The 19,460-nt window shown below is 41.9% G+C and overlaps 1 protein-coding gene across 3 annotated transcripts in view; it reads right to left on the bottom strand.

Moving 5' to 3' along the window:
• The window catches only part of Znf280b (zinc finger protein 280B), a 71,706-nt gene extending 54,808 nt beyond the window's left edge, over positions 1–16,898 (bottom strand). For 2 of the 3 annotated variants that reach the window (XR_016533007.1, XM_090320670.1), the window contains exons 1-2: positions 16,776–16,898; positions 8,051–8,255 (exon numbers count right to left, since the gene is read on the bottom strand). The gene's annotated coding sequence lies outside the window, so the exon portion shown is untranslated. Of the gene's footprint in view, positions 1–8,050; positions 8,256–13,515; positions 13,574–16,775 lie in introns of all 3 variants that reach the window. The other variant, XM_090320671.1, reaches the window with a different exon arrangement.
• Positions 16,899–19,460: the final 2,562 nt, after the last annotated feature.

A 19,460-nucleotide genomic window follows, 5' to 3' on the forward strand; every position in this document is an offset into this window, starting at 1 on the left:
TTCTGTGTATAGGGTACTGAGGAATCAAACCCAGGGCTGCATGCATGCTAGACACTCTACCACTAGGTCACACTCCCAGCCCAATGCAATGTCAAGTGTTTAGCATCAGGTAGATACACTAACTTTCTCGATAAACTAAACTTATGGCCTTCATTATAATCCATTCACTGATGTCTCCTAAGTTTCTCCTTCCAGTCCGCACTTCCTCACGGAATGTAAACAGAAAAGTACTCCCTCCTTCAACTCATCTGTCTTTTCCACGGGGCCAGTAGGGTGGTTTTGTTAAACCAAGTCAGGTTCTATCATCACTCTGTGAAAAACCCTCCAGAGCTGACTTCTGAGTCACTCAGAGATGAAAGTCAAGCCATTCCATTGAATTCAAATCCAAGGTTTCAACCCTACATAATGCCTACTGTTATTTCACCGTCCTCTCCTCTCCCTAACTCATACTAATTACACTAATCTCCATAGTTTTTGTTTTCTGGATCTCATTAGGTAGCCCAGGCTGGTTTCAAACTCCCAATCTTCTTGCCTCAAACCTACCAAGTGCTGAGATTAAAGACATGACCCATCCAACCTTGTTATTTCTTGAACAAAGATGCTTATATTTATTGTGACTTGGAAAATGATTTCTGGCTTTTTACATCCCTCTTCAGTGAGCTTCTCAAATATGTTAACTAACCTCAAGTTCATATTCCCACTCTCACTTCCCTTAGCTTTCTCACCTTCAAGTCCTAGCATCCCATTTAGAATGTTTGTTATAAACTTTATTCACTCTGGTTCTTATCTCTTGTTTAGTCAATACACCACTCTACAGAAAAGGATTGGTGTTCTTCTTTGACTGTAGTACAATACCTGTCAATGCACAAGTATGTGGCAAATACAAAATTTGCTAAATGAGTCAATAGATAACAACTCTAATTGGTAAGCTTGGTTTGCTTGTAGAACATCAGTTTCTTTTTTTTCTGGGTTTACTCTGAGAACTTTGGCCAAGTCAGGAATTTTGTAGGCTAATAATAGGATTTACAGCTATTAGCTTCAACTAACATTTTAAATTTTTAAAAAAATTTTTTTAAAAATGTTGATCCTGGGGATTGAATTCAGGGCCTGGGTGAAGGACTGACTCCTCCTGGTTTGTTTGTCAGTCGGACTTGAACTTGGGGTCTGGGCATTGTCCCTGAGCTCTTCAGTTCAAGGCTACTGCCCTACTTCTTGAGCCACAGCACCACTTCCAGTTTTCTGGTAGTTAACTGGAGATAAAAGTCTCATGGACTTGTAGTGCCTGGGCTGGGTTTGAACTGAGATCCTCAGATCTCAGCTTCCTGAGTAGCTAGGGTTACAGGCATGAGCCACTGCGCCTGGCTCCCTGCTGTTTTCCTAGGTGAACAGAGATACCAGGCAGGCAATACATGTAAGAGTACCTGACTCCAGCAGTGCAATATATCTAAGTCCGACTGTAAACATCCCAGCATGGGCCCAACAGAAAAGTCCCTACCCCCACTGACCTAATGGCTTTTGTATTCACCTTTGCCTCCTTGCTCAGACCCCATAAAACCCAGCTCTTTTCCCAGCTCGGACACATGTCTCCAAGCCTGCAGGAAGACTGTGTCCCTAGCAGCTACTCTATTTTAATAAACACTCCTTGCCTGTGGAAGATTTGAGTCCAACCTGTTTCCTTCCATTCTCCTCCATTTTCTAACATATGGTGCTGAGACCCGGGACAAGACAGAAGTGCCAGGAGTAACTGGGTCCCTTCCATTTACCATTACATTGCCTCCATTCCAGCTGACAGCTCTACTGCTTGGGCCCTTGAGAGTGAGATGCAAGCAGGGTCCCAGGGGCTCTCCCTCTAGGTTCCCTCTGAAAGGCTAGCCATCCTGGATCAGCAGTTCCATAAGTCCAAGTCTGTTTCTCCATCTTAGCTCTTGTAACTACATTTTTCCTCTCTGCAGCTTGTTTGGATTCTCTAAGTGAAAACTGTCTACTCTAAGCATGGGAGCAGTTAGATGACCTACCCAAACAAACCTATCCATTTTGCCATCGTGACAATCCATTCCTTTTCTCTTTCCCTAGTCCACTCATTTTAGAATCTCGATTCTTAATTTCTCTCTTAAGAGCAAACTTCTTTAGGAGACTACAGAAGGAAAAATCCCTCCCTCTTACCTCCTATCAGAGTTTTCTACTCAATTGCTCAAACATTCCCTCTCAGTGTCTTCATTGTGTCACATCCTCCTCTTAAAATGTCTATAGGTTAAACCTCCAACAAAATGGCTAGAGGTCCGAGTCCCTCACCCCCAAGCCCTCCTTTACCTCCACTCCAGAGACCCCCCTTTCCTACTCTTAGGCCTCCTCTCCTTAGAAGCCAGTTTTGTCCCAACCCCATTCTCTTTACAGATCGTGGAGACACATGGTGGGTTTTTCTGCTATCTCCCCACCCTCCATCAAGCTTACTCCTCTTCATGCTTCTAGGTGTGAAAAGATCAATCCATATACTAATTTGCCTCATTATCAACATTGCTTTAAAGGTTTTCTGTCCTTTTTATCAATGTTTGTTTAAGCACAGAGAATCTGTTAGTTGTTTAAATCCTAACTTTTGCCTTGTATTTTGCTTGGTATTGTCCATTTGTTTTTTTCATGCAGTGGGCAAAAATATCTTTTGCCATTGGAATTCTAAAAAATTTTTTAACCTAAGCACACCTTAAAAGTTTTTGTCCAAATGTGTATGTATATATATGTGAGTAAACAGGTTCAACACAATGCCATTGTAATACATAAGAATTGTTATCACGGTGTAAAAAGTAATCTTTTTCTATTTTTTTGGTATTGATATTTCCTAATAATTTATGTTCCTTGATGGTAACTGTTTTGTTTTGTTTGACAGTCCTGGGGACTGAACTCAGGGCCTGAGCAGAAAATCCACTAACATCCCTTTTTTTTTTTTGTGGGTCATTAGGCTCGAACTAGGCCTGGGCGCCGTCCCTGAGCTGTTCCGGTCAAGGCTATCGCCCTACCCATTGAACCACAGCACCACTTCCAGTTTTCTGGTGGTTAATTGGAGATAAAAGTATCACAGACTTTAGTGCCACACTGGCTTTGAACCATAATCCTCAGATCTCAGCCTCCTGAGCAGTTAGGATTACAGGTGTGAGCTACTGCTCCCAGCTTCAGCCAATTGATTTTTGACAAAGAAGCCTAAAATGTATATTAGAGAAAAGATAGCCTCTTTAACAAATGGTGCTGGGAATACTGGATTTCCACATGCAGAATACTGAAACTGGACCTCTACCTCTCCCCTTTACTAACATCAATTCAAAGTAGATCAAGGATCTTAATGTAAGTCCTGAAAGTTTGGAACTACTACAGAAAAGAACTAAGAAAACTCTAGAACTTATTGGGATAGGCAGTAACTTCCTGAGTGGAACTCCAGTAGCTCAGCAAATGGGAATAAAGATTTACAAATGGGACTGCTTCAAGCTAAAAGATGAAGACAACAAAAGATATAGACACGAGGGTGAAAAACAGCATACAGAAAGGGGGGAAAATCTTTATCTATGTTGTCTATATATCTAACAAGGGATGAATAAACAAAATACACAGGAGTTCAAAAAAACTAAACTCCCAAAAAATCAATAACATAATTAAGTAAGCAAATGAACTGCACAGACATCTCATCAAACAGTAAATATAAGAAATCTTCAATATTCCAGCATAAAGGAAATTCAAATCAAATTACATTGACATTTCATCTCATTCAAATCAGAATGGTCATAATCATGAATACAAATAACAAATGGTGTAGGGAGAAAGGAGCTCTAATACATTGTTGGTGGGATTGATTATAAAACAGTGTAACAAGTTTGGAAATCAGCATAAAGATTCCTGAAAAAACTAAATGTAGGCTGGGAGTTTAGCCTACTGGTAAGAGTGCTTGCAGAGCATGCACAAAGACCCGAGTTCGATTCCTTGGTACCACATACATATAAAAGGCCGGAAGTGGTGCTGTGGCTCAAGTGGTAGAGCACTAGCCTTGAGGAAAGCCCAAAGACAGTGCTCAGGCCCTGAGTTCAAGCCCTGGGACTGACAAAACAAAACAAACTAAATGTATACCTCCTCTACAATATCTAGCAATGCCATTCTTGGACATTTATCTGAAGGAATATAAGTCAGGACACAATAGAAGCATCTACATGCTTTGTTCAAAGCATGAGATCCAAGCTATGGAAACAGCTTCACAACTGTTGAGTGGATCAAGAAACTGCGTGTCTGTGTGTGCACATGTACATGCATATGTACATATGAATATTATTCAGACATAAAGAAGAATGAACTTATGTTATTTTTAAGGGAATGGATAGTTTGAAAATCATCCTATTAAGCAAAGTTCAGAAGGTCGAAGGTCAAAGGTCATGTTTTCTTCAACATGTGGTTGCTGGACCTAAAACATGTGAGACATGTGAGATACTATGGTGAAATTCCTTTGAATAACTGACAGGTATTTTAAGAAGAATGAATATTAGCAAGTTAATACTTGTCTAGAATGTAGTTACTAATGGGAGGGGACAAATAGAATTATATGGATGTCAAATGTATTCATACATTCACAAAAATGGAATAAGGAAATTTGGGAAGGGGAGAGAGAAGGAGGGAAAATGATGGACAAGGTAATTCAAATGGACATATTAAAATGAAACCACTTTGTACTACTAATTGATAAAAAAAAAATCCCCAAATCAAAATCATCAGTGAATCACTACTAGTGGTTTGAAAAAACACTTGACTAAAGCTAGCAAAATTTAGTCAATACTTTAAACTATGGCGTGTGGCTCGGTAATTTCTGAAAAGCTTCAAGATTCATTGTAGCCGCGTGCAACCCCTCAAATGAGCATAATCTACCTATAAAAATAAAACTGAGCTTCACTTTCAGGTACATGTAAGCACTAGAACCGAGAAAATGCTTGCAGAAGTATCATGTCATCAGCACCCTGGGAGCTAAGTATGATCTAGCCAACAGCATGACGCTTTGCTGTTGTAGCCAATTCCACCACCAGATAAAAACTGAACAGAACACAAAGATGAGAACTGAAAGAGAAATCAAAACATTCCATGTTTCCAAGATAAGAAAACAAAACTATTTTTAAGAGACTACCAGAGGGCTGGGAATATGGCTTAGTGGTAGAGTGTTTGCCTAGCATGCATGTAGCCCTTGGTTTGATTCTTTAGTACCATATAAACAGTCCAGAAATGGTGCCATGACTCAAGTGGTAGAGTACTAGTCTTGAGTAAAAGAAGCTCAGGGACAGTACCCAGGCCCTGAGTTCAAGCTTTAGGACTAGCAAAAACAGAAAAGACAAGCATTTGAAATAAAGTCTCTATCAGATACTGCAAAAAATATGGAGAATAATTCATTTGATGGGTAATGCCAGCACCTGGAAGGCAGAGTACACATATTGTTTGTGTGTGCGTGTGTGTGCACACATGTGTGCATATGCAGGAGGAGACTTGGGGCTTGAATTCAGGGCCTGGACACTGTTCCTTACCTTCTATGCTCAAGGTAGGCTAGTGCTCTACCATCCAAACTACATTTCTTTTTCTTTTTTTTTTTTTTTGCCAGTCCTTAGGCTTGAACTAAGGGCCTGGGCACTGTCCTTGGACTTTTTTTTGGGGGGGGGGGGTCGTCATGGGGCTTGAACTTGGCATAGGTGCTGTCTCTGATCTCTTCAGCTCAGGGCTACTGCCCAACCCTGGGGCCTGGGCACTGTCCCTGAGCTTTTCAGCTCAAGGCTACCACCCTACCCTTCCTGTTTTCTAGATGTTAACTGGAGACAAGAGTCTCAGGTCCTTTTGTGCCCGGGGTTGACTTTGAACCTGGATCCTCAGATCTCAGCCTCCTGAGTAGCTAGGATTACAGGTGTGAGCCACTGTGCCTGGCTCCTTGAACATTTTTTGCTCAAGGTTAGCACTCTGCCACTTGAGCCACAGCTCCACTTCTGGCTTTTTCTGTGTATGTGGTTCCACGGAATCGAACCCAGGGTTTCATGCATGCTAGGCAAGCATGCTATCACTAGGCCACACTCCTAGCCCATCTACTACCAGCTTTTTGCTGGTTAGTTGGAGATAGAAGTCTTGCAAATTTTCTAGCCAGGTTGACTTATTTTGATTCTTAGATTTCAGCCTCCTGAGTAGCTAGGATTATAGTCATTTGACTCAGTGCCTAGGCACTGTCCCTGAGCTTTTTTGGCCAAAGATAGAGCTCTATCACATGAGCCACAAGTGCCACTTTTAAGAAGAAAATAAAGAATATATACATTTTCATCACCATTTGCATTCTTCCTACTTTTTTTTTTTTTTTTTTTGCCAGTCCTGGGCTTGAGCTCAGGGCCTGAGCACTGTCCTTGGGTTTTCTCAAGGCTAGAGCCCTACCACTTGAGCCTCAGTACCACTTCCGGCTTTTTTCTATGTATGTGGTACCGAGGAATCGAACTCAGGTCTTCATGCATGCTAGGCAAGCACTTTAACCACTAGGCCAAACTCCCGGCCCTCTTCCTACTTTGATAGCTAAGCTATCCTAGTTATATTCTAGCCATATTCATTTCCACCCAGCTGCAGTGGCACAGGTGCGTCTCTGCCTGACGCTCCTGCCCCATGGCTAACACAATGACATTTTATGTCCTTCAATGCTATGTTCAAATGAACCTTCTCTGTGAGACTCTCCATGAGGGTCCTATTTAAAATTATAATAAAACTATATCTCCACCATCCAGTTCCTGCGAATCTGCTCTGTTATCTTCCCTGATTCTATTAACCTCACCTTCTATTTCACCAGAGAATTTACTTATTATGTTTACTATCATTCTTCTTCTACTGGACTGTTAGTGCCTTCTCTTGGAATAATTCCTGGTTTAAGGTGTTTTTATTTATTTTGTGCGTGTGATGTGTGTGTGTGTGTGTGTGTGTGTTTCCTATCTTTTTACTTCACTGATCTCTTTCAGAAGACAAAAGCAGGAAGATCAAAAGTGTAAGAGACCCTGTCCAAAAAATAAAGGGCCAGGTATGGTGGTATATGTAATGTCAGCTAACTTGGGAGGTGGAGATGAGAAGACTGAGCTTCAAAGAACAGCTCAGATAAAAATTAGTGTGATCCTGGGGCCAGGAGTTTGGCCTAGTGGTAGAGTGCTTGCCTAGCATGCACAAAGGCCTGGGTTCAATTCCTTGGTACTACATACATACAAAAAAGCCGGAGTGGTGCTGAGGCTCAAGTGGTAGAGCTCTAGCCTTGAGAAAGTCCAAGAACAGTGCTCAGGCCCTGAGCACTGGCAAAAAAAAAAAAAATTTAGTGTGATCCTTCCAAAAATATAAGCCTAGTGTGGTGGTATATGATTCAAATCCCAGCTATTCAGGGAGTAGGTTAGTTAGAAGGAGGATTGTGCTCCAAGGCTGCCTAGGGCAAGTTTAAGACCCAATCCATGAAACAAACTAAAAGCAAAAGGACTAGTTAGGGTATGGCTCAAGTGGTGGAGCCACTCAAAGCACAGAACCCTGAGCTCAATCTCCAGCATCACAAAACACAACAGAACCCCGCCCCCCCACCCCAAAAAGGCATTCATCGCCAGGTGTGGTGGCTCACGCCTGCAATCCTAGCTACTCAGGAGGCTGAGATCTGAGATAGCGGTTTAAAGCCAGCCCAAGCACTAAAGTCTGCCACTGTGGCTCAAGGGGTAGGGCTGCAGCTTTGCGCTGAAGAGCTCAGGGACAGTGCACAGGCCCAGAGTTCAAGTACCACGACCGATAGGAAAAATAGAGAAAAGAAAATAAAAATGTTAGAGGGGCTAGGAGCATGGCCTAGAGGCAGAATGCTTGTCTAGCATGCATGAAGCCCTTGGTTCAATTCCTTGGTAACCCATAGATAGAAAAAGCTGGAAGTGGTGCTGTGGCTCAAGTGGTAGAGCTCTACCCTTGAGAAAGCCCAAGGACAGTGTTCAGGTCCTGAGTTTAAGCCCCAGGACTGGCAGGGGAAAAAAAGTTAGAATGAAGGGGTAGGAAATGTTCAAACCTGAGAAATAATATTTTCTTCAAGGCGGGGCTGCACTGTGCAGATGCTGAAGCTCAGAAATGGTGGTATTTGGAAGAATGCTCAGATCGCATCAGGAAACCAAAGAAGCCATCTCTCCAAACTCTGAACTTCGAGTCCTTCATGATCTTCCAGGCAGCAGAGTCAGCCTTTTCCCTTTTCCTTCCCTTCCTCCAAGAGCAGAAATCTACAAAGGAGATATGGCAGTTCAACTTAAAAATGGTCTGGTAGTTTGAAAGCCAAGTTTTTTCCACCAAGGATGAGTGTTGCACTGAATGGATTTGGAAGTATCAGTTAAATGGGAATGCCTTAAAGTGTGGTTGCTGTGGAAGATCACACACATAAAAACGATGTCAGGTGGATGCTGGGGGTTCACACCTATCCATATCTCACTCTACTCAGGAGGCTGACATCTGAGAATCTTAGTTCAAAGCCACTCCAGGGCAGGAAAATCTGTGAGACCTTAATCTCCAATTAATCATCAAAAAGCTGGAAGTGGATCTGTGGCTCAAATGTAAAGATCCAGCCATGAGCAAAAAAGCTCAGGGACAGAGCCCAGTCCACAAGTTCAAGCCCCAGTACTGGCATAAACACAAAAACAAAAAAGAGAGAAGGTCACTTCGTTAAGTGCCCAGAATCAGAGTGCGCTGAGTGGGAACAGTGCAACAAGCCCCTACAAGAAGTTGCTCCTAGCCAGGTGCCCAGGGCTCCTACTAGAATCCTAGCTAATCAGGATGGCAGTTCAAAGCCAGCCCAGGCAGAAAAGTCCGTGAGACTCTTATCTCCAGTGAATTACTCAGAAAAAGCAGGAAGTGGTAGTATGGCCCAAGTGGTAGGGCACTATCCTTGAGCACAAATTGGCATAAGGACTACCCGATCCCTGAGTCCAAGCCACTGGACCAGCCAAAAAAAAAGCAGCAGCAGCTGCTCCTAGATCAAAGAGAAAAGGGAAAACTGCCAAATCCTGGTAACTAAACCAAGGCTTGTAAGGACCAGAAAATTGATTTTGTGGTTTCTCTCAAAAAGTCAAACATAAAACTCAAAAGAACAAAAAAAATTAAAAAATTAAATTAAAAAAAAGCATGGCTAATGTTCACTGCTGCACTATTCACAATAACTCAGATGCCCTACTACAGAGGAATGAATACAAAACACGTGGTACTATATACAATGGAATTCTACCAGACAAGATAAAATAATAGCATTCACTGGGAAGTGGATGAAACTAGAGCAAATCATGTTGAGTGAGATAAGTCAAGACCAAAGGAACAAAAGGTACATGTCTCCTTGATATGTGCATATTAGATCCAAACAGTGCAAGAATGATGACTCAATATATGGGTATTCAAGGCCATTGACATGTTCTTGGAGATAGAAATATAACTACATAGACATAAAATCTATGATGGGATATATACTCTATAGACATTTATGTAGATCGATATGTATCTATGTATCTATGACATACAAACTCTCAGCTTAATTTTAATTTTGTTCTTAAATTTATGTGCCAGTGATTGTATATAAAGATCCCACTCTTGAATACTTATTTGTTAAACTTGACATTTGAAACATGATGTAAAAAAAAAAATCTTTAAAAAAAAAAAAGCGTGGCTAGAGGAGTGGCTCAAATGTAGAGCTTGAATTCCACAAAAAAAAAAAAAAAGAGCTGAGTGAAAATGTTAGTTACAGAGTTAGAAATCTCAGACCAAAAAAAAAGAAGCTGAGGGACATAGCTAAACTGATAGTGCCCTTCTATAAACGTGAAGTCCTGAATTAAAAAAAAAAAAGTGGTAGAGTGCTAGCAGACAGAATTTAGTAATACATAACAAGCACTATAAATCTCAACCAAGTGAGGATTTACATAAAGATTGCAAGGTTTGTTAATGAAAACAACGCAATGATACAGTCAAAATGAAAAGTAGAGCACTCAAAAACTCTCAGTTGAGCTGGTGCTGGTGGCTCATGCCTGTAATCCTAGCTACTCAGGAGGCTAAGATCTGAGAATTGCAGTTCAAAGCTAGCCCAAGTGGGAAAGTTCATGAGACTTTTTTTTTTTTGTCAGTCCTGGGCTTGAATTCAGGGCCTAAACACTGTTCTTGGGCTTTCCTCAAAGCTAGCACTCCACCACTTGAGTCACAGCTCTACTTCCAGCTTTTTCTATGTATGTGGTACCAAAGAATGGAACCCGGGTCTTTGTGCATGCTAGGCGAGCACTCTACCACTAGGCCAAACTCCCAGCACCCCAATGAGACTTTATCTCCAATGAACCCCCAGAAAACCAGAAATGGTACAGCGCTCTGGCTCAATGTGGTAGGGCACTATAGCCTTGAAGGAAAAAGCTCCAGGGCAGCATCTAGGCACTGAACTCAAGCCCCATGACAATAAATAAATAAATAAATAAATAACCCTCTCAATCATCTCTTATCACATTTAAGAGTAGAAATGGGAGAACTGACAGGTACCAGAGGTACACAACTGTAATCCTAGCTACTGAGGAGGCTAAGATATGAGAACCAAGGTTCAAAGATAGCCTGGGCAGAAAAGTCTGGAAGTGGAGCTGTGGTTCAAGTGGCAGAGGGTCAGCCATCAGTGCAAAAAGCTAAAGGACAGTGCTCAGGCTCTGAATTCAAGCCCCAGTACCAGTACAAAAACAGAAAGATGGAGAATTCAGAATGGCCCACTGGAGCTAACTTCTCTCTTATTTTGACCTCTTCTTTTCTTCCCCACATACTCATAGCCGCATCATAGATAGCTAGCAACCTGCCTGTGTTCCTACTTTGTTTCATGCATTTATATAAACTCATCACCATTATTTGCTGATTAGTTTATTTTGTGTCTATGAGTACTTGGGCTTGAACATAAGGCCTGGGTGCTATGCCTTAGCTTTTTTGTTCAATGTTGGTGCTCTACTACTTGAGCTATGGCTCCACTTTCATTTTTGAAGATAACACACTCACATATTTTCCTACCAATGAACTGTGGTTGAACTGTGATCCTCATACCTCATCCTTATGCAACTAGCCTGAAGCTAGGATTACACATAAAAGCCACTAACATGCAGATATTAACTACTTGTAAGTGGAAATTCAGATTCCTGAAGAGCAGAACTTTGGATCACTTCTGTATTCCCAGACCATCACCCGACCCTTAGGTAGGCTCACCAAACTAGAGCTAAAAAGAGTGCTTGCCTATCATGTATGAAGACCCAGGGTTCGATTCCTCAGTACCACATACATAGAAAAAGCTGGAAGTGGAGCTGTGGCTCAAGTGGTAGGGCTCTAGCCTTGAGAAAGCCCAAGGACAGTGCTCAGGCCCTGAGTTCAGTCCTCAGGACTGGCAAAATAAAAAAAAATTAAAAAAATAATACTTTGATGCTCATCCCTTTCCTCTTTTTCTCTGTGATCATGAGATTGTCAAAACTAAGAAAAATCTTTTTGGGAGGTTTTGTTTTCAGTAGTACTGGGGTTTTGAACTCAGGACCTTGCTCTACCAATAGAGCCATGTGCCCTGGCTTTGTTAGTTTTAGGGGTTTTTTTTGCCAGTCCTGGGGCTTGAACTCAGGGCATGGGCACTGTCCTTGGGATATTTTTTGCTCAAGGCTAGCACTGTCATTTGAGCCACAGCACCACTTCCAGCCTTTTCTGAGTATGTGGTACTGAGTAATAGAACTCAGGGTTTTGTACATGCTAGGCAAGCTCTCCTACCACTAGGTCAAACTCCTGGCCCCTAGGTAGGTACTTAGCAGTCAAAAAATATGTGTAGTTCTATTTCTTCTTGAAATTGCATTTCTAATCCAGTTCCTCCTCAATTTCATTCTAATATATTTCCTAGCTGAAAGTCTTTGAGTACCTGTCATATGCCTCTAAAATAGAAACATGAATATATAAATAAATATATATAGAAATTCCAAGAACTAGAGGCATGGTTTAAATGGCAGACTGAGGAAAAAACTATGAGGAAAAAGCCAAGTGAAAGCAAGAGACTTTGAGTTTAAGCCCCTATAATGGAAAGAAAAGAAAAGAAAATCAGAAGAGAAACAGGCTCTGTTGGAGGGATAGAGATTCTAGAGGGAAGAGGGAGGGTGTTGGGATAACAAGGAGGGTAAATAAGAAGAATATAGTTGAATAGCTTGTTTGCATGTATGCAAATGGAATATTTAAAACTGAATTGAGCCGGGTGAGGTGGCTCATGTCTGTAAATCCTAGCTACTCAGGAGGCTGAGATCTGAGGATCACAGTTCAAAGCCAGCCCAGGCATTAAAAAGTCTGAGAGACTCTTATCTCTAATTAACCACCAGAAAACCAGAAGTGGGCACCCAGGCCCTGAGTTCAAGCTCCATGACCGGCCAAAATAAAAAACTGAATTGTTTTAGGAAGGAAGAGGGAAATAAAGGAGTGAGGAGGTAAGATGAATTGTAATCCATTTTATACATGTGTAGAAATGTCACAATTAAACACCCTTTGTACAGTGAATGTATGAGAATAAAAAATAAAAAATTTAAAACTTCAACTGCCTATTGCCATGATTATTACTAAAATACAACTAATCAAAATAAAAACATACTGCAAATATTTATAAGCAATGACTAGACAACAAAGGTTACAAAGCAGAAATGACAATGGTTTGGATGAAATAGATGGTGACTTAATTTTAAAATGTTACAAGTAGCTGAAAGCCACTGGTCCACACCTGTAATTCTAGTTACTCAGGGGCTGAGATCAGAGGATCAAAGTTCAAAGCCCACCCTAGGATAAAAAAAAGTCAGAAGACTGTCAGAAAAAATGCAGGACTGGAAGTTAAGGAAGTGGTAGATCACCAAAAACAGCTTGAGTTCAAGCCACAATACTAGCACAAGAAGTTGGGACTGGGAGCATACCCTAGTGGTAGAGTGTTTGCCTATCATGCATGAAACCCTGAGTTCGATTCCTCAGTACCACATACTCAGAAAAAGGCAGAAGTAGAGCTATGGCTCAAGTGGTATAGTGCTGGCCTTGAGCAAAAAGTTTCCAAGGACAGGGCCCAGGCCCTGAGTTCAATTCCCATGACTGGCAAAAAATAATAATAATAAATAATAATAATAATAAATATATATGAATAGAGCGTGTGAATTAGACCAAAGTACATCATATGCATGTATATGTAATAATCCAAATAAAATCCCTTTGTATGATTAATTTACATTACTACAAAATTTTTCTCAAAAAATCTGAGGAGATGCTACAGAAATATTAACAAAAGATGATGGTGTAACAGGGTTAGAAAAATGGATATACAAGAAAAGGTTACATTTCTAGATCAAAATCTTGAAGATCTGCAAGATCTGTTGATGGATTGGATTTAGATAATATATAAGAGGTGATGCTAACCAGGTAAGTCTGTAAAAAGCTCAAGCTCAGAGCGTATATCATGTAACTTATTTAACATATAAGACTGGATGACCAAACCTGAGGAAGAACTTGAGATCTTAATCCAATTGCATTCCATTGCTCAGAGGTCACAAAGCTGAGAAGGAACAACAACAACAACAAAAAAGATAAGGAACAGCTATAAATACCTGGAAGGGAAATGAACTGAAAATGTGAAGAATCCCAGAATCCAAATTAGAATATAAATTTTTTTCTCGGGCAGGAGAAAATGAACAACTCTGAAAAAATGCTGCCAAATAAAACTAGATAAAGCAATGTGGGATTCATCGATGATCTTGGCAATAATAGGAGAATGGGAAATGGAAAATACATTAAACTGGAGAAATTCTCCCATAAGGACAAATATGAAATTTCAAGAAAATGGGGAGGGAGGGGAGATGGGTAAAGTGTCCATGGTACATAACTGGAATCCTCACTACTCAGGAGGCTGAGATCCAAGAACTGCATTCCAAGTCAACATAAGTAGGCAACCCTGTAAGACTCTTTATCTCCAATTAGCCACCCAAAAAGCCAGAAGCGGAGTTGTGGTAGAGTATTAGCCCTAGCAAAAAAGGCTCAAAGACAGTGCCCAGAACCTAAGTTTAAGCCTCAGGACTAGCACCAAAAAATTAAAAGCATAAAAGAGAGACTTGTTAGAATATGTCTGCATAACTAGGTGCTCAAATGGGGGTTATTGCATTAGCAAGGATTCAACTACTTTACCCAGGTCATAAAACAATGTCAGAGATCATACTGAAAACCACTAGAATGGCAGAAAAATGGATGTGGTAGCCAGTACTCAAGATGGCCTCCAATGAACCCCATCTAGCATTCATGCTATGGCACAGCTTTTGCCCACAACATCCTGACTATGGGACTAAACCTACCCACTAGAAATGAAAATTGGTTCTAAAAAGACTACTTCAGGGCCAGGAATTTGGCCTACTGGTAGAGTGCTTGTACAGCGTTCATGAAGACCCAGGTTCGATTCCTCAGTACCACATATATAGAAAAAGCTGGAAGTGGTGCTGTGGCTCAAGTGGAAGAGCTCTGGTCTCAAGAAAACCCAAGGACAGTGCTCAGGCCCTGAGTTCAAGCCCCAGGACTGGCAAAAAAAAAATACTACTTCAACTTGGATCCAAGCTCTCTTGACTGAAGCATAGAAGCACACCAGCTGCTATGACATGAAGAGTCCCGATGCAGAGTCCTACAGAGTAAAATTTGAGGCTCTCTCCTAAGAACCAAATGAGTAAGCTTAGAAGCAGAACAGCCAAGCCCAGTCAGAGACTGTCAATCCAGCCAAAAGCTTGATGGCAACCTCATGAGAAACCCTGAGCCAGCACCAGCCAGCTAAGCCACTTTTGGGTTCAAGATCTTTGGAAACTATGAGCTTTCAAAAAAAATCTGTTAAGTTACACTTTGTTACCTATTCTTTTTGTTAGCTAGGTGCTGGTAGCTCATGCCTGGATTCCTAGCTGCTTGGGAGGCTGAGATCTGAGGATCGAGGTTCAAAGCCAGTCTAGGACTTTTTTCCACAAGACTTTGATCTCCAATTTACCATCAGAAAACTAGAAGTGGTGCTGTGACTCAAAGTGGTAGAGCATAGCCTTGAGCAGAAGAGTGCAAGGACAGCACCCAGGACCAAAGTTCAAACCCCATGACCAACCAAAAAAAAAAAAATCGTTATATATATTTTTTAACAATAAGAAACTGACCAATACAGAATCTTTGACAACTGATTGATTCAAGGAGCCTTACTGATTTATTACAAACTACCAGGCACAGAATTTACTTGTAATTGTGCCAACTGGCATGGAATAAATTTAAATAACCTCCTTTGTACACAGGCAATTAGTCCAGGAAAGAAGAAAAAGGCCACAAAAATGGAGAAACCCCATTTTAATAAATTCACATTTTCCCTATTGACCCTGTTTCATGCAGTAACTGAAAGCTTTGGGCATGTCTATTAATATAATTCAGCCTCATAATATGACAAAAAGAAGTCAGCTTGCCAGTGCTCGTAGTAGCTCATACCTGTAATTCTATTATGGGACAAAAAAGGTCTATAACCACTAAGATGCCGAATGGAAGCTGTAGCTCAAGTGGTAGAGGAAAAATGCTAAGGATGGCATTCAGGCCCTGAGTGTGCACTCGCACACAAAGCCAGCTCTGCATAACTTCTATGGTGTTTTTTGTTTGGTTGTTTGTTTATTTTTGTCTTGTCATTTTTGGGGGGGACTTGAGCTCTGGCTTGGGTGCTGTCCCTGAGCTTTTCAGCCAGGCTAGTGCTCTACCACTTTGAGCTCTACTTCCAGTTTTCTGATGGTTAATTGGAAGTAAGAGTCTATGGAATGTCCTGCCTGGGCTGGCCTTTAGAAGCTCCTCAGACGTCAGCCTCCTGAGTAGCTAGGATTACAAGTGTGAACCACCAGTGCCCAGCTTTCTATGGTGTTTATCTTTTTTTCTTTCAAGATCTCAGATGAAAGAATATTGGTTTTTGTTTTCCCAGTGCTGGGATTTAAACTCTGGGCCTGGCCACTGTCCCTGAGCTTCTTTCACTCAAGGATAGCTCTTCTAGCTTTTACTGTAGTTTATTGGAGATAAAGCGTCTCAAAGATTTTCCTGCCCGAGCTGATTCTCAGTTCTCAGCCCCCTGAGTAGATAGGATTACAGGCATCGCATCCGGCTTGGAGATCTCTTTTACCCCAGGGACACAAACTATCTCTACGGGGACTTCATTGGGATTAAAAGGCAGCACTGCAGTTTGGAAAGGTCAAGTCATTTATTTATTTTTTTTTTAAGCCATTGACGGGATGGAAGAGAGGCTCTAAGTGAATTTTAAATTCCCCATTTTTTTTTTTTTTTTTTTTTTTTGCCGTTGCTGTGTTGTTTTTCTAAACAGGGTCTTGCTATGCAGCCCATGCTGCCCATGCTCGAGATCCTCCTGCTTCGGCCTCCAGGGCTGAGGGTATCCTGGGCGGGTGATCCCAACAGGTTTTCCCAGTCCGGCTGGGAGGAGAGGCGGGGCCTAGGCCGAGCCACAGAGCCCCGGGGGCCGCCCCTTCTCCAGGCCGCGGGCGCCGCTCGCTCGGGGAGGAGGGGAAGCGACGTCGCGCCGGGAAGGGGGAGAAGACTGCAAGGCTGTGTAGCCGGAGGGAGGTGGCCGGAGACCTGCCAGGAGTCTCCGCTCCCCAGCCTTCCGTGTAGGCAGCACCCCTCCAGGACTCGAGCTGTCCGAATCCGCGGGGCTGCGGCCCTCCAATCCAGTCCCTCCCGCCGCGTCACGTCCTGGCACTTACCGCCCCGCAGCGTCTGCGTGTCGCCGGCGACCGGCGAGCCCCGGAGGTTCTCCTCCGGGGGAAAGCCGGCGATCAAGACCCCCTCCTCGGTCGCCAGGCACTGCTGGCAATGGCACCACCACCGCCGCCTTGGAAAGCGCGCCCAGGCAGGCCTGTGATTGGCTGCCAGGTGTGGAGGTCAGGCTCACGTCTCCCGGCGCTGCGATCTGATTGGTCTCGAAGCCCGTTGGGCCCTCTGAACGAACCACTGGGCCGCGGTCACACTGAGAAAGGGGCGGGGCGCTGGCTAGCATCCCCGGTTCACCCAAGGATTTCGATCCTGCAATAGTCCACAGCCAGAGCCGGTTCTGCAGCGTGCACCTGCAGTGCCCGTCCTAGGGAGGCTGAGGCAGGAGGATGCAGACGTCTGGGCTACGCTGCAGGCGGTGAGTTTAAATTAGGAAGACACTCAACGTATCAAGGTGAGGGTGCAGGGCCTGGGTGGGCTCTCAGTCCGTTCAGACACTTGGCCCACACGTTGTCCAGCTTTCATGATCCATCAGCACTAGCTGACTGCACTAGCTGGCTGCCCCGTGCTCAAAGAACGTGACCAAGGCAATTCAGTCCAGCTGCCACCTGTTTTTATATAGCTTACAACACTAGCTGTGGTTTGTTGTTGTTATTATTGTTGTTTTTTAAAATCAGAAGAAAATCATGGCATGCAAAAATTAAATGAAATTCAAATTTCATTAGTCATAGTTTTGCAAGACAACATGCCCATTTCTCTAGTTGTCACCTATGCCTGCTTTCCTACCACAACAGCAACATGTATTACAGGAACCAAAAACAGTATTTACTGGTTGAATCTGTAAAGAAAATATTTTTTGAAGATTTTTTTTTTGTTTAGTTTGGGAAATTTAACCTTGTTAGATGTTTAGAGCAAGTGCTCTACCATTGAGTTATATTCCCCCAGCTTTTGGGGGGTGTGTGTGTGTGTGTATGTGTGCTAAAGTGAACTCAGGGCCTGGAAACTGTCCCCAAGACTTTCCATTCAAAACTTGTGCTCCATCCCAAATTTCCACTTCTGGCTTTTTAGTGGTTAATTGAAGTGTCTTATCAATTTCCTGCCCAGGCTAGCTTCAAACCCTGATCCTCAATCTCAGCTTCCTGAGTAACTAGGTATGACCCACTGGTATCTGCCTAGCTTTTGCTTTGCTTTTAATTGAACAATTCTGCTAGCAAATATTTTAGTAATCATTTTATACAGCAAATGTTCCATTTTATTCACCTATATTATTTTCTTCTCCATTTATTTCTTCCACTCTTCATTGTTGTTTTCCATAGTTTTGCTCTGTTGTTCTCTGTATATTTTTAGATAAATGCCTGACTCTTTTCAGTTTTTTAAAATTTAATTTTGTAAATTTATCGACTTATGTGCCAGTTGAGCTGTGTTCCACAACTTTGACTTGGTAATAGATTTGTTTTCATTTCACTTTAAATATATCCTAATTTTGCTGTTTTTTTTAAGCTATGAGATTTTTAAAAGCTGTTTTAAAAGAAGAAAATTTCCGATTTGATTGCATTCTGTTCAACTATCAGGTCATCAATGTCCATTATTCTAGGAGAAAATTTAAGAAAAAGCTTAGCCAAAAGTGTACAAGCATACAGACATCATCATTGTATTTGAATTCAGAATCCATTTTGGGGGTAACAAGACAACTGGCTTTAGCCTAATTTGTGATTCCTAAGATTATGCAAGGAAAAATAAATCCAACACAGATTAACAAGATGATGGCCTGTATGAGAAGAAATGACCTCAAGGAAATAACAAAAAGGAATGCAGAAATAGAAGAAAGTCAGAGACACTGAAAATGCCAGTGCTGGCAAAAAGCAGAAGAAATGAAGTCAATGACTTTAACTTTGATGATTGTAAATTTTTCCTGAGAGAAGAGGAACACCAAGAAGCAATGCCTATGTGCATCTGATCATACAAAAATCCTTACTGAAATAAATTCCAGGAGATGGAAACAAGAGTGTTATTTTTTGTCTTGTTTGTTCCTTTAAATGTCTTTGAGAGGGTGGGGGGGATGGGGCAGAAATGGAGGGACAGGGGGTGAACAAATGCAGCAGTGGTACTCACTAGACATTATATTGAAAATGAACTATATAACTTCTGAATGGGGACAGGAGGGAAAAACTGGGAGAGAGCAAGAGAAGGGGTGACATTGTCCAAAGAGAGATGTATGCTTTACCTGACTTCTGTAAACTGTAATCCCTCTGTATATCACCTTTATAATAACAATAAAAAAATTAAGGCAGAAAAAAATTTCCTAAGAGAATTAATAAACTAAAGCCTTTAAAAAAAAGACATACAACTTTCCACAAACTATTTTAGATCATCCCATAAATATTGTGATTGTTTTCACTGTCACTAAGATCAGCATTCTCTCTCTCTCTGTCTCTCTCTGTCTCTCTCTGTCTCTGTCTCTCTCTGTCTCTCTCTGTCTCTGTCTCTCTCTCTCTCTCTCTGTCTCTCTCTCTCTCTCTCTCTCTCTCTCTCTCTCTTTTTGGAGGACTACTGGACTATTTTGAATAGAGTCACAACCATAGGAAACAGAGTAGAGAATGTGGACCCTAACATTAGAGAGACTTCACCCACACCTAGATTTCTGGAAACACAGAGTAGACATTTTCGCATCTTAGGCT

The sequence above is a fragment of the Megascapheus bottae genome, chromosome 28, assembly GCF_031878675.1.
Source record: "Megascapheus bottae isolate mThoBot1 chromosome 28, mThoBot2.hap1, whole genome shotgun sequence".
NCBI classification, from domain to species: domain Eukaryota; kingdom Metazoa; phylum Chordata; class Mammalia; order Rodentia; family Geomyidae; genus Megascapheus; species Megascapheus bottae.